The sequence below is a fragment of the Oncorhynchus masou genome, chromosome 14 (genome assembly GCF_036934945.1).
Source record: "Oncorhynchus masou masou isolate Uvic2021 chromosome 14, UVic_Omas_1.1, whole genome shotgun sequence".
NCBI classification, from domain to species: Eukaryota; Metazoa; Chordata; class Actinopteri; order Salmoniformes; family Salmonidae; genus Oncorhynchus; species Oncorhynchus masou.
The window spans coordinates 81378-96250 of record NC_088225.1 but is presented as its reverse complement, the minus strand read 5'-3'; positions in this window follow the sequence as shown (position 1 = coordinate 96250).

Below are 14873 nucleotides of genomic sequence, written 5' to 3'. Positions count from 1 at the left end.
CACCTGGCTCGATGCCCACTCTAGCCCGGCCGATACGAGGAGCTGGAATGTACCGCACCGGGCTATGCACACGCACCGGGGACACCGTGCGCTCCACCGCATAACACGGTGCCTGCCCGGTCCCTCTCGCTCTCCGGTAAGCACGGGAAGTTGGCGCAGGTCTCCTACCTGCCTTCGCCACACTCCCCGTGTGCCACCCCCCAATACATTTTTGGGGCTGCCTCTCGGGCTTCCTTCCGCGCCACCGTGCTGACTCCATTCGCCGGTATCCCTCCTCACACTGCTCCAGAGAATCCCAGGTGGGCTCCGGCACTCTCCCTGGGTCGACCGACCACCTGTCTATCTCCTCCCAAGTAGTGACATAGTCCAGATCTCGCTCCCATGTCCAGGAGTCCTGCGATCGCTGCTGCTGCCCGTTACCACGCTGCTTGGTCCTTTTGTGGTGGGTGTTTCTGTAAGGGTTGTCGTCGGTGGAAGAAGGTGAGGACCAAAGCGCAGCGTGGTAAGTGTTCATGATGATTTTTCATTAAAACTAAGCAGAAAACACTAAGCAAAAACAAACAGATGTGTGTTTGGCACTTACCAATCCACTGTACAAAGAATGGCTTAATCATGTGACTAAAAAAACAAAACAAAAAACACTATAGTATGAAAAAATTATACAAAGAATGATAGTAAAAAGCTTTGGGGCACCTTAAATGACATTTTGGGGGAAAAAAGCCAACTCTGCTCCATCATTCATTGAATCAGATGACTCATTCATCACAAAGCCCACTGATATTGCCAACTACTTTAATTACTTTTTCATTGGTAAGATAAGCAAACTTAGGTATGACATGCCAGCAACAAACGCTGACACTACACATCCAAGTTTATCGGACCAATTTATGAAAGACAAGCACTGTACTTTTGAATTTTTGTAAAGTCAGTGTGGAAGAGGTGAAAACATTATTGTTGTCTATCAACAATGACAAGCCACTGGTGTCTGACAACCTGGATGGAAAATTATTGAGGATAATAGCAAACGATATTTCCACTCCTATTTGCCATATTTTCAATTTAAGCCTACTAGAAAGTGTGTGCCCTCAGGCTCGGAGGGAAGCAAAATTAATTCCGCGACCCAAGAATTAGGAAGCCCCCTTAACTGTCTCAAATAGCCAACCAATTACCAACCATTAGTAAACTTTTGGAAAAATGTGTTTGGCCAGATACAATGCTATTTTACAGAAAAAAAATTGACAACAGACTTTCAGCACGCTTATAGGGAAGGCCATTCAACAAGCACAGCACTTTCACAAATTACTGACGATTGAGAAAAATTGATGATAAAAAGATTGCGGGGGCTGTTTTGTTAGACTTCAGTGCGGCTTTTGACATTATTGATCTGATGCTGGAAAAACGTATGTGTTATGGCTTTACACCCCCCTGCTATATAAAGAGATACCTGTCTAACAAAACACAGAGGGTATTCTTTAATGGAAGTCTATCCAACATAATCCAGGTAGAATCAGGAATTCCCCATGGTAGCTGTTTAGGCACCTTACTTAAAAAAAAAAATTCTAACGACATGCCACTGGCTCTTAGTAAAGCCAGTGTGTGGATTTGTGTGGATGACTTAACGGTATACACCTCAGCTACTACAGCGACTGAAATACTTAACGTTAGGTCCTTTTTCCTCAATTTCCACAAAACTGCCTGTTTTTTTTTACCTTTATTTAACCAGGCAAGTCAGTTAAGAACAAATTCTTATTTTCAATGACGGCCTAGGAACAGTGGGTTAACTGCCTGTTCAGGGGCAGAACGACAGATTTGTACCTTGTCAGCTCGGGGGTTTGAACTCGCAACCTTACGGTTACTAGTCCAACGCTCTAACCACTAGGCTACCCTGCCGCCCCTGTTGCTCAGGCCCTGAAGCCAGGATATGCATATAACTGGTACTATTGGAAGGAAAACACTTTGAAGTTTATAGAAATGTAGGAGACTATAACACAACAGATATGGTAGGAGTAAATCGAAAGAAAAACCAACCAGAATTATTTTTGTAAATAATATAATGAAATCTAGCTCCCAGCATGCAATTCATATGGCTTCCACAGAGTGTCAGCAGTCTGTTTAAGATTTCAGGCTTGTAATTTCCAAAACGAGTAAGAAATATGAGTTTTAATACAGGGACATACTCTTGGAAATTCGTGTTTGGGCGTGCGATGAAGACAAAACGCACCTGCTAATAACGGTTTCCTATTGAACATACTTCCCGTATTAAATATTATAGCTTGATTACATTTTAGGGTATCTGAGGAGTCAATAGAAATATATTTTGACTTGTTTTAGCAAAGTTTAGCAGTAGACTTTCAGTTTCCTTTCTCTGCATGTTGAACGAGTGGATTACTCAAATTGATGGCGCCAACTAAACTGACTTTTTTGGGCTATAACAAAACGACACCACATGGGACCCTTTGGATGACGAATTAGAGGAAGATTTTCAAAATGTAAGTGAATATTTAATCGCTATTTGTGAATTTATGAAACCTGTGTTGGTGGAAAAATATTTTGATGTGGGGCGCTGTCCTCAAATAATTGCATGGCATGCTTTCGCTGTAATGGCTACTGTAAATCATGCAGTTATATTAACAAGATTTTTTTGGTGTGTTTAAAACAACAAAAAAATGACCCCCTTTTTCTCCCCAATTTCATAGTATCCAATTATTAGTAGTTACTATCTTGTCTCATCGCTACAACTCCCGTACGGACTCGGGTGAGACCAAGGTCGAAAGTCATGCATCCTCCGAAACAAAACCCAACCAAGCTTCCTAACACAGCATGCACCCAACCCGGAAGCCAGCCGCACCAATGTGTTGGAGGAAACACTGTGCACCTGCACTTGGTTAGGGTGCACTAAGCCCAGCCCGCCACAGGAGTTGCTGGTGCGTGATGAGACAAGGATATCCCTACTGGCCAAACCCTCCCTATCCCGGACGACGTTAGGCCAATCGTGCGTCGCCCCACAGACCTCCCAGTCGCCACCGGCTGCGACAGAGCCTGGGCGCGAACCCAGAGTCTCTGGTGGCACAGCTAACACTGCGATGCAGGGCCCTAGACCGATATAAGACACTTGTATGTACCTACATGTTTAATATCCATGATTTTTATGATTATTTGTTTGAAATACGCACCCTTCAGTCCCGCTAGCGGGACACTTAGTCCTAAGAGGACAGCTGCAGTTCATTTCAGAATGGGTGGCAAGGAATATGTTAGTCCTAAATGTTTCAAGAACTAAAAGCATTGAATTTGGGACAAATCATTCACTCTTTGCAAACTGGAATCCACATATCCTGAGGCTGCATTCATTGTAGCTGGGGATTTTAACAAGGCATATCGATTGCGCAACCAGGGCTGGTAAAACCTTGGATCATTGCTATTCTAACTTCCGCAATGCATATAAGGCCCTCCAGTCAGAAAAGCTGACCACAACTCCATTTTGTTGCTCCCTGCCTACAGACAAAAGCAAAAACAAGAAGCTCCCACGCTGAGGTCTGTTCAACGCTGGTCCGACCAATCTGATTCCACGCTCCAAGACTGCTTCCATCACGTGGACTGGGATATGTTTCGTATTGAGTCAAACAACAACATTGACGAATACGCTGATTCGGTGAGCGAGTTCATTAGAACGTGCGTTGAAGATGTCGTTCCCATAGCAACGATTAAAACATTCCCAAACCAGAAACCATGGATTGATGGCAGCATTCGCGTGAAACTGAAAGCGCGAACCACTGCTTTTAATCAGGGCAAGGTGACCGGAAACATGACCGAATACAAACAGTGTAGCTATTCCCTCCGCAAGGCAATCAAACAAGCTAAGTGTCAGTATAGAGACAAAGTAGAATCGCAATTCAACGGCTCAGACACAAGAGGTATGTGGCAGGGTCTACAGTCAATCACGGATTGCAAAAAGAAAACCAGCCCCATCACAGACCAGGATGTCTTGCTCCCAGGCAGACTAAATTACTTTTTTTGCCCACTTTGAGGACAATACAGTGCCACTGACACGGCCCGCAACCAAAACATGCGGACTCTCCTTCACTGCAGCCGAGGTGGGTAAAACATTTAAACGTGTTAACCCTCGCAAGGCTGCAGGCCCAGACGGCATCCCCAGCCACGCCCTCAGAGCATGCGCAGACCAGCTAGCTGGTGTGTTTACGGACATATTCAATCAATCCCTATCCCAGGCTGCTGTTCCCACATGCTTCAAGAGGGCCACCACTGTTCCTGTTCCCAAGAAGGCTAAGGTAACTGAGCTAAACGACTACCGCCCCGTAGCACTCACTTCCGTCATCATGAAGTGCTTTGAGAAACGAGTCAAGGACCATATCATCTCCACCCTACCTGACATCCTAGACCCACTCCAATTTGCTTACCGCCCAAATAGGTCCACAGACGATGCAATCTCAACCACACTGCACCATGCCCTAACCCATCTGGACAAGAGGAATACCTATGTGAGAATGCTGTTCATCGACTACAGCTCAGCATTTAACACCATAGTACCCTCCAAACTCGTCATAAAGCTCGAGACCCTGGGTCTCGACCCCGCCCTGTGCAACTGGGTACTGGACTTCCTGACGGGCCGCCCCCCAGGTGGTGAAGGTAGGTAACAACATCTCCACCCCGCTGATCCTCAACACTGGGGCCCCACAAGGGTGCGTTCTGAGCCCTCTCCTGTACTCCCTGTTCACCCACGACTGCGTGGCCACGCACGCCTCCAACTCAATCATCAAGTTTGCGGACGACACAACAGTGGTAGGCTTGATTACCAACAACGACGAGACGGCCTACAGGGAGGAGGTGAGGACCCTCGGAGTGTGGTGTCAGGAAAATAACCTCACACTCAACGTCAACAAAACTAAGGAGATGATTGTGGACTTCAGGAAACAGCAGAGGGAACACCCACCTATCCACATCGATGGAACAGTAGTGGAGAGGGTAGTAAGTTTTAAGTTCCTCGGCGTACACAACACAGACAAACTGAATTGGTCCACCCACACAGACAGCATCGTGAAGGCGGCGCAGCAGCGCCTCTTCAACCTCAGGAGGCTGAAGAAATTTGGCTTGTCACCAAAAGCACTCACAAACTTCTACAGATGCACAATCGAGAGCATCCTGTCGGGCTGTATCACCGCCTGGTACGGCAACTGCTTCGCCCACAACCGTAAGGCTCTCCAGAGGGTAGTGAGGTCTGCACAACGCATCACCGGGGGCAAACTACCTGCCCTCCAGGACACCTACACCACCCGATGTCACAGAAAGGCCATAAAGATCATCAAGGACAACAACCACCCGAGCCACTGCCTGTTCACCCCGCTATCGTCCTGAAGGCGAGGTCAGTACAGGTGCATCAAAGCTGGGACCGAGAGACTAAAAAACAGCTTCTATCTCAAGGCCATCAGACTGTTAAACAGCCACCACTAACATTGAGTGGCTGCTGCCAACACACTGACTCAACTCCAGCCACTTTAATAATGGGAATTGATGGGAATTGATGTAAAATATATCACTAGCCACTTTAAACAATGCTACTTAATATAATGTTTACATACCCTACATTATTTATCTCATATGTATATGTATATACTGTACTCTATATCATCTACTGCATCTTTATGTAATACATGTATCACTAGCCACTTTAAACTATGCCACTTTGTTTACATACTCATCTCATATGTATATACTGTACTCGATACCATCTACATATTTCTACTCATCAATTTATATATTTTTTTAAAGAAAGTATTATTTACCTCAAATCTGTAATCCTCCATAGAAGCTAACCAGAAGCTAGCCAGAAGCTAACCAGAAGCTAACCAGAAGCTAGTTAGCTTCTTTACTGGCTAATCGTTAGTATTCAGCTAACCACGGTTTGTGATCATCAGCTGTCAGCTGTTAGCTCGAAAATCTATCGCTAGTTTTGTACGGCGCGGCTCGGACCGGAACATACCGGACCTATTTTTCTCTCCATGTCCCCGGATTTCAACCGCTAACTCTGGACATTTATACCTTGATCTCGCAGCTAGCTAGCTGCTATCCGTGTGACTATTGTCTTTCGTCGATTCCGGAGCAAACATCAATTATTCCGGAGCTAGCCAGCTGAAGAGTTCCATCAGTCACTCCTGGGCTACAATCACTTATCCGGACCCGCTTTACTGCCAACGGGGAGCCCCACCAGGCCTTCACAACTGGACGACCGACGTTATCTACCCAAGGGAGTTATCCGGCTGGCTCCTCCGTTGCGACGTTACCTGAACGCCCATCTGCGGTCCGCTAATCGTTAGCTGTCTTATCGGCTGCTATCTGAATACACCTATCGGACAATTTATTTTTTTATTTTATTTTTTCTTGGGCCTCTATATCTATTGGTTTTGTTTTTTGCGAATTGGATTCATCCCCTCTACCACACGGAACCCCACTAATCCTACCGACGGAAACGCACGAGGTGGCTAATAACAGACCTCCATCCTATGCTAGCTTGCTACCGATGGCCCGGCTAGCTGTCTCTAAATCGTCGTGACCCCAATCAACCTCACTACTCACTGGACCCTTTTGATCACTCGACTAAGCATGCCTCTCCTTAATGTCAATATGCATTGTCCATTGCTGTTCTGGTTAGTGTTTATTGGCTTATTTCATTGTAGAGCCTCTAGTCCTGCTTACTATACCTTATCCAACCTATTAGTTCCACCACCCACACGTGCGATGACATCTCCTGGTTTCAATGATGTTTCTAGAGACAATATCTCTCTCATCATCACTCAATACCTAGGTTTACCTCCACTGTATTCACATCCTACCATACCTTTGTCTGTACATTATACCTTGAAGCTATTTTATCGCACCCAGAAACCTCCTTTTACTCTCTGTTCTAGACGTCCAATTCTTATTGCTTTTAGCCGTACCCTTATCCTACTCTTCCTCTGTTCCTCTGGCGATGTAGAGGTGAATCCAGGTCCTGCAGTGCCTAGCTCCACTCCTATTCCCCAGGCGCTCTCTTTTGATGACTTCTGTAACCGTAATAGCCTTGGTTTCATGCATGTTAACATTAGAAGCCTCCTCCCTAAGTTTGTTTTATTCACTGCTTTAGCACAGTCTGCCAACCCGGATGTTCAAGCTGTGTCTGAATCCTGGTTTAGGAAGATCACCAAAAATTCTGACATTTTCATCCCAAACTACAACATTTTCAGACAAGATAGAACTGCCAAAGAGGGCGGTGTTGCAATCTACTGCAAAGATAGCCTGCAGAGTTATGTCCTACTATCCAGGTCTGTACCCAAACAATTTGAACTTCTACTTTTCTACCTCTCTAAAAACAAGTCTCTCACCGTTGCCGCCTGCTATAGACCACCCTCTGCCCCCAGCTGTGCTCTGGACACCATATGTGAACTGATTGCCCCCCATCTATCTTCAGAGCTCGTGCTGCTAGGCGACCTAAACTGGAACATGCTTAACACCCCAGGCATCCTACAATCTAAGCTTGATCCGTCAATCTCACACAAATGATCAATGAACCTACCAGGTACCTCCCCAAAGCCTTAAACACGGGCACCCTCATAGATATCATCCTAACCAACTTGCCCTCTAAATACTGCTGTCTTCAACCAAGATCTCAGCGATCACTGCCTCATTGCCTGCATCCGTAATGGGTCAGCGGTCAAACGACCTCCACTCATCACTGTCAAACGCTCCCTGAAACACTTCAGCGAGCAGGCCTTTCTAATCGACCTGGCCGAGGTATCCTGGAAGGATATTGATCTCATCCCGTCAGTAGAGGATGCCTGGTTATTTTTTTTAAATGCCTTCCTAACCATCTTAAATAAGCATGCCCCATTCAAGAAATTTAGAACCAGGAACAGATATAGCCCTTGCTTCTCTGCCCTTCTGCCCTTAATCTACACAAAAACATCCTATGGCGTTCTGCATTAGCAGAACAGCCCCAGTGATATGCAGCTGTTCAGGGAAGCTAGAAACCATTATACACAGGCAGTTAGAAGAGCCAAGGCTAGCTTTTTCAAGCAGAAATTTGCTTCCTGCAACACCAACTCAAAAACGTTCTGGGGCATTGTAAAGTCCACGGAGAATAAGAACACCTCCTCCCAGCTGCCCACTGCACTGAAGATAGGAAACACTGTCACCACTGATAAATCCACTATAATTGAGAATTTCAATAAGCATTTTTCTACGGCTGGCCATGCTTTCCACCTGGCTACTCCTACCCTCGGTCAACAGCACTGCACCCCCCACAGCAACTCGCCCAAGCCTTCCCTATTTCTCCTTCTCCCAAATCCAGTCAGCTGATGTTCTGAAAGAGCTGCAAAATCTGGACCCCTTCAAAACCCCTGGGTTAGACAATCTGGACCCTTTCTTTCTAAAAATTATCTGCCGAAATTGTTGCCACCCAAATTACTAGCCTGTTCAACCTCTCTTTCGTGTCGTCTGAGATTCCCAAAGATTGGAAAGCAGCTGCGGTCATCCCCCTCTTCAAAGGGGGGACACTCTTGACCCAAACTGCTACAGACCTATATCTATCCTACCCTGCCTTTCTAAGGTCTTCGAAAGCCAAGTCAACGAACAGATTATCGACCATTTTGAATCTCACCATACCTTCTCTGCTATGCAATCTGGTTTCAGAGCTGGTCATGGGTGCACCTCAGCCACGCTCAAGGTCCTAAACGATATCTTAACCGCAATCGATAAGAAACATTACTGTGCAGCCGTATTCATTGATCTGGCCAAGGCTTTCAACTCTGTCAATCACCACATCCTCATCGGCAGGCTCGACAGCCTTGGTTTCTCAAATGATTGCCTCGCTTGGTTCACCAACTACTTCTCTGATAGAGTTCAGTGTGTCAAATCGGAGGATTTGCTGTCCGGACCTCTGGCAGTCTCTATGGGGGTGCCACAGGGTTCAATTCTTGGACCGACTCTCTTGTCTGTATCCATCAATGATGTTGCACTTGCTGCTGGTGAGTCTCTGATCCATCTCTACGCAGACGACACCATTCTGTATACTTCTGGCCCTTCTTTGGACACTGTGTTAACAACTCTCCAGGCAAGCTTCAATGCCATACAACTCTCCTTCCGTGGCCTCCAATTGCTCTTAAATACAAGTTAAACTAAATGCATGCTCTTCAAACGATCGCTGCCTGCACCTGCCCGCCTGTCTAACATCACTACTCTGGACGGCTCTGACTTAGAATACGTGGACAACTACAAATACCTAGGTGTCTGGTTAGACTGTAAACTATCCTTCCAGACCCACATCAAACATCTCCAATCCAAAGTTAAATCTAGAATTGGCTTCCTATTTCACAACAAAGCATCCTTCACTCATGCTGTCAAACACACCCTTGTAAAACTGACCATCCTACCAATCCTCGACTTCGGCGATGTCATTTACAAAATAGCTTCCAATACCCTACTCAACAAATTGGATGCAGTCTATCACAGTGCAATCCGTTTTGTCACCAAAGCCCCATATAATACCCGCTTTATACTCGTCGCCAAACCCACTGGCTCCATGTCATCTACAAAACCCTGCTAGATAAAGTCCCCCCTTATCTCAGCTCGCTGGTCACCATAGCAGCACCTACCTGTAGCACGCGCTCCAGCAGGTATATCTCTCTGGTCACCCCCAAAACCAATTCTTTCTTTGGCCGCCTCTCCTTCCAGTTCTCTGCTGCCAATGACTGGAACGAACTACAAAAATCTGGTAAATCTGGAAACTGGTAACACTTATCTCCCTCACTAGCTTTAAGCACCAACTGTCAGAGCAGCTCACAGATTACTGCACCTGTACATAGCCCACCTATAATTTAGCCCAAACAACTACCTCTTTCCCTACTGTATTTATTTTATTATTTATTTATTTTGCTCCTTTGCACCCCATTATTTTTATTTCTACTTTGCACATTCTTCCACTGCAAATCTACCATTCCAGTGTTTTACTTGCTATATTGTATTTACTTTGCCACCATGGCCTTTTTTGCTTATCTCACCTCATTTGCTCACATCGTATATAGACTTGTTTATACTGTATTATTGACTGTATGTTTGTTTTACTCCATGTGTGTGTAACTCTGTATTGTTGTATGTGTCGAACTGCTTTGCTTTATCTTGGCCAGGTCGCCCTTGTAAATGAGAACTTGTTCTCAACTTGCCTACCTGGTTAAATAAAGGTGAAAAAAAAAATAATAATTAAAAATGCTGCTGGTGTACTGAAAATATATAAAGACATAATTACTGTAAAGGACTGATGAGAGACATTATCAAGGGCCATTCACTTTAAACATCTGCCATTAAAAGGACAGACTGAAACACTATCTGAAGAAGAACATGAAATGCCAGGAAAAGAAGAATGAGTGCAGTGAAGGGGGAGGTCAACCGTGCCCATAATTGATTTAAGCTTATCCAAAATGTATTATTTGGGGTATCAGGTTGATTGTGGAGGTCTGCACACTGTAAAATGTATAGTAATTTAGACTAAGAATGCATTGAGATACCAATATGTCATTACCACAAGGGATGAGAAAAGTGAGGGTCTTTAATTAAAGTGATTGAACCAATGTGAAGCACGAAGAACTGTCATTCTAAATTTGGGTTGGGTAATATATCAATAATTACAAATATGATATGGAAAGTCAAGGCTTCTAGAGGCAGAGCTGTGCCCTAAAAATGTGAGAAGACACTAGATTGTAGCTTGGACTAACCTGCCCCAATCTCATTCTTAGCAAGGTTAGTGTGAAACTGTTATAACGTGTTCTCACTCTCTTCCCTTTGAAATGTTATTTACATGTGGTAAGGCGATCTGTGCCTCTCTGGCTGATAAGATTTCAGCAGCTATCATGTTTTCTACTCCTCCAGATGGTGAAACAGTTAGATGCCAACTCAGGAGGAGCTTATCCTGTAGATACGGATGATGAGTATTGATTGAAGGTTATTTTCCTGTTTACATTATGTGGAACACTGAGCTGATGAGCAAGTTAAACAACTGGGTTTTGTATTTTGACTAGGTGGAGGCCCCAGAAACAGTTACTGAAAACATGGGTCAATGCAACACGATTGTAGGGCTGGGCAGTATACCGTATTTTATGATATATTGACATTACATGTATTGATGCAGGGACCGGTTTGGTATTTTACTTTACCTTCTATACCGGTTTTTGAATGTTTGGTTTGTTAAATGTGATACGCCATGTGTAATGTCAATTTTTATAGTTTACTTCGCTACTTGAGTCATCTCTCTCTGCTCTTTCTCTCTGTGCCACTTTCCACACAGACCTAGCCACGCCCCCTGTCACTCAAGGAGCGTAATTGATGTTCCCCAACCATAAGCCATTTGCGATCAGTCTGCATGGTCAATACAGCACATGCAACAATGTTGATGACAACAACGTTGTTTTCACCTTTCTTCTTAATATGAATCCACTAGAGTTCTGTAATGACACTATTAGTTTGTGTTTCTTACATCAGCAAACAGCTGGTTTGTCTTTTCTTAGCAAGTTGCCCTAAATCTTGTGAAACACTAATTGTTAGCCGCAAATGCAAATAGCTAGCTAGCTAATAAATTTACTGAGTAAGAGCAAACGTAGCTAGCTAATACAGCTTGATAATACCAGTGATGGTGTAGACAGGGGCGGCAGGGTAGCCCAGTGGTTAGAGCGTTGGACTAAGTTCGAATCCCCGAGCTGACAAGGTACAAATCTGTCGTTCTTCCCCTGAACAGGCAGTTAACCCACTGTTCCAAGGCCGTCATTGAAAATAAGAATTTGTTCTTAACTGACTTGCCTAGTAAAATAAAGGTAATAAAAATAAAAAAGACCTAAATCAGCATGTTGTTTGTGCAACAGTATCTTCTAAATCAAAGAGGAATATGCAAAGGAAGAATTTGTTAGCTACATGAAGTACCTAAGAGAATATATGCAATGTAGCCAAAGCTTGTAGGGTCCCATAGGAAACACTTAACAACACTTTAGTTCCTACTTTGTCACAATAACTCCTCCCTGGCATTTTAATTTGTTGTCATCTCAAACAACACTGTATTCAAAGTGCCCACTATTATATTCTAACTAAAGAATTAGAATAGTCATTCTATTTCCATGATTCCAACAGTTTTGCCCCTAATTTGCAAGTCAAATCGCATCTGCAAAATTTGGTTAAAATTAAGTCCTAGATTAATTGCCCATATTGTGCAGCCCTATGTGGATGTGTAGAAATTATCTCAATTGAGCAGTGGTGTAAAGTACTTAAGTTAAAATACTTAAAAGTACTACTTAAGTATAAATAATTTCAAGTACAACTTAAGTTGTGTTTTTGGTATCTGTACTTTACTATATTTTTTTGACAACTTTTACATCACTACATTCCTAAAGAAAATACTGTACTTTTTACTTCACCTAAAAGTACTTTTTACATTTGGAATGTTTGGCATGACAGGAAAATGGTCCAATTCACACACAAGATAACATTCCTGGTCATCTACTGCCTTTGATGTGGAAGACTCACTAAACACAAATGATTTGTTTGTAAATTATGTTTGAGTGTTGGAGTGTGCCCCTGGCTATCCGTAAAAAATGTTTTTAAAATAAAGTGGTGCCATCTGGTTTGCTTAATAAAAGGAATTTGGAATTATTTATACTTTTACTTTTGATATATATGTACATTTTATCAATTACATTTACTTTTGGTACTTAAAGTATATTTAAAACTAAATACTTTTAGACTTTTACTCAAGTAGTATTTTACTGGGTTACTTTCACTTTTACTTGAGTCATTTTCTATTAACGTATCTTTACTTTTACTCAAGTATGACAATTGGGTACTTTTCCCACCACTGCAATTGAGTGCAGGAAATGCACAAATAATTAAAGTGCTGAAACTTATTTTGGTTGAAGTTGAATTGAACAGTATAAAACAATCAGAATGGAAAAATACTCATTAAAATAACTTAGAATGTATGTGTTGCCACCCTAGGATCACTCACTACTTATAAAGCAAATGTAGAACTTTTATTATTCAAAAACTAAAAATACCGTCAAATGGTTTGCTTTCGCCGTAAAGCCTTTTTGAAATCTGACACGGCGGCTGGATTAACAACATGTTAAGCTTTATTTTGATGTATTGCACTTGTGATTTCATGTTAAATATTTATAGTATTTTTAATTTGAATTTGGTGCTCTGCAATTTGACCGGAAGTTGTTGAGGTGGGACGCTAGCGTCAGTTTCTTGGCAATTTCTCACATGGAATAGCCGTAATTTCTGAGAACAAGCATAGACTGACAAGTTTCAGAATAAACGTCTTTGTTTAAAATTATAAACTTGGATTAGCTAACAACGTGCCATTGGAACACAGGAGTGATGGTTGCTGATAACGGGTCTCTGTACGACTATGTAGATATTCCATTAAAAATCTGCCGTTTCCAGCTAAAATAGTAATTTACAACATTAACAATGTCTACACTGTATTTCTGATCAATTTGATGTTATTTTAATGGACAAAAAATGTGATTTTCTTTCAAAAAACAAGGACATATCTAAACGACCTCAAACTTTTGAACAGTAGTGTAAATTTGAACTAAGCTCATGAGGCATTGACAAGTTTTATTTTTCAAGAATCAATGCATATATATAGTACCAGTCAAAAGTTTGGACACACCTATTCATTCAAGGGTTTTCTTTACTTTTACTATTTTCTACATAGTAGAATAATAGTGAAGACACCAAAACTATGAAATACCACATATGGAATCATGTTGTAACCAAAACAAAGAGTTAAACAACTCAAAATATACTTTAGATTCCTTCAAAGCCGCTATTTGCCTTGATGACAGCTTTGCACACTCTTGGCATTCTCTCAACCAGCTTCATAAGATAGTCACCTAGAGTGCATTTCAATTAACAGGTGTGCCTTGTTAAAAGTTCATTTCAGGAATTTATTTCCTTAATGTGTTTGAGCCAAAGAGTTGTGTTATGACAAGGTAGGGGTGGTATACAGAAGACTGACCTATTTGGTAAAAGACCCGGTCCATATTATGTCAAGAACAGCTTGTTGGTGGCAGTGACTCTGCTTCCACTGGACTCCCCTTCTCCTCTGTCTTCCAATCCCAGTGCTGTCCATGCTTTAGGAGGGAGAGAAAAAGCTCCCAGTAAGGCCCTTACAAATGCCCTCTGACGTCCAATGATGCTCCTGCATCTACCCCCTCCTATGTCCTCCTTGTGTTTTCGATCAGTCTCTCTCCGTTTCCTCTCCCATTGCTTCTTTTCATTAACAATACTTTTTTATTGAATGGCCTAAACTGTACAGTCAGTGTGCGAGTTTGAGCAGATCATTTTTGTGAAGTCGGTGACCATCGTTGGTCATCACCGTTCAAAGTGTGTTGCATTATGGGGTAAAAAACAGACTTGGGGTAAAAACCAGACTTGCGCCTACATGTCGACTGCATGAACTTTACAAAATGTGATCTAAGGTCATGAATTTTTGACTGCAAGTTTCTGCAGTTGCATTTTACCAACTTCATCCTGCAGCCATCGCCTGCATTGTGGGAGGATCTATTTTCAACCAATCATTAAGTTGTTTTTGTTTGATCATGTCTTTTGAGACCAAAGACATGAATGTGATATTTGAGGCTCTCTGTCACTGATTGATTGTACAATGTAGACCTACACACATATGATTTCAGTTTGTGAGTGTGTGATAATATACGGAACAAAAATATAAACGCAACATATAAAGTGTTGGCTCCATGTTTCGTGAGCAGAAATCCCAGAAATGTTCCATATGCACAAAAAGCTTATTTCTCTCAAATTTTGTTCACAAATTTGCTTAC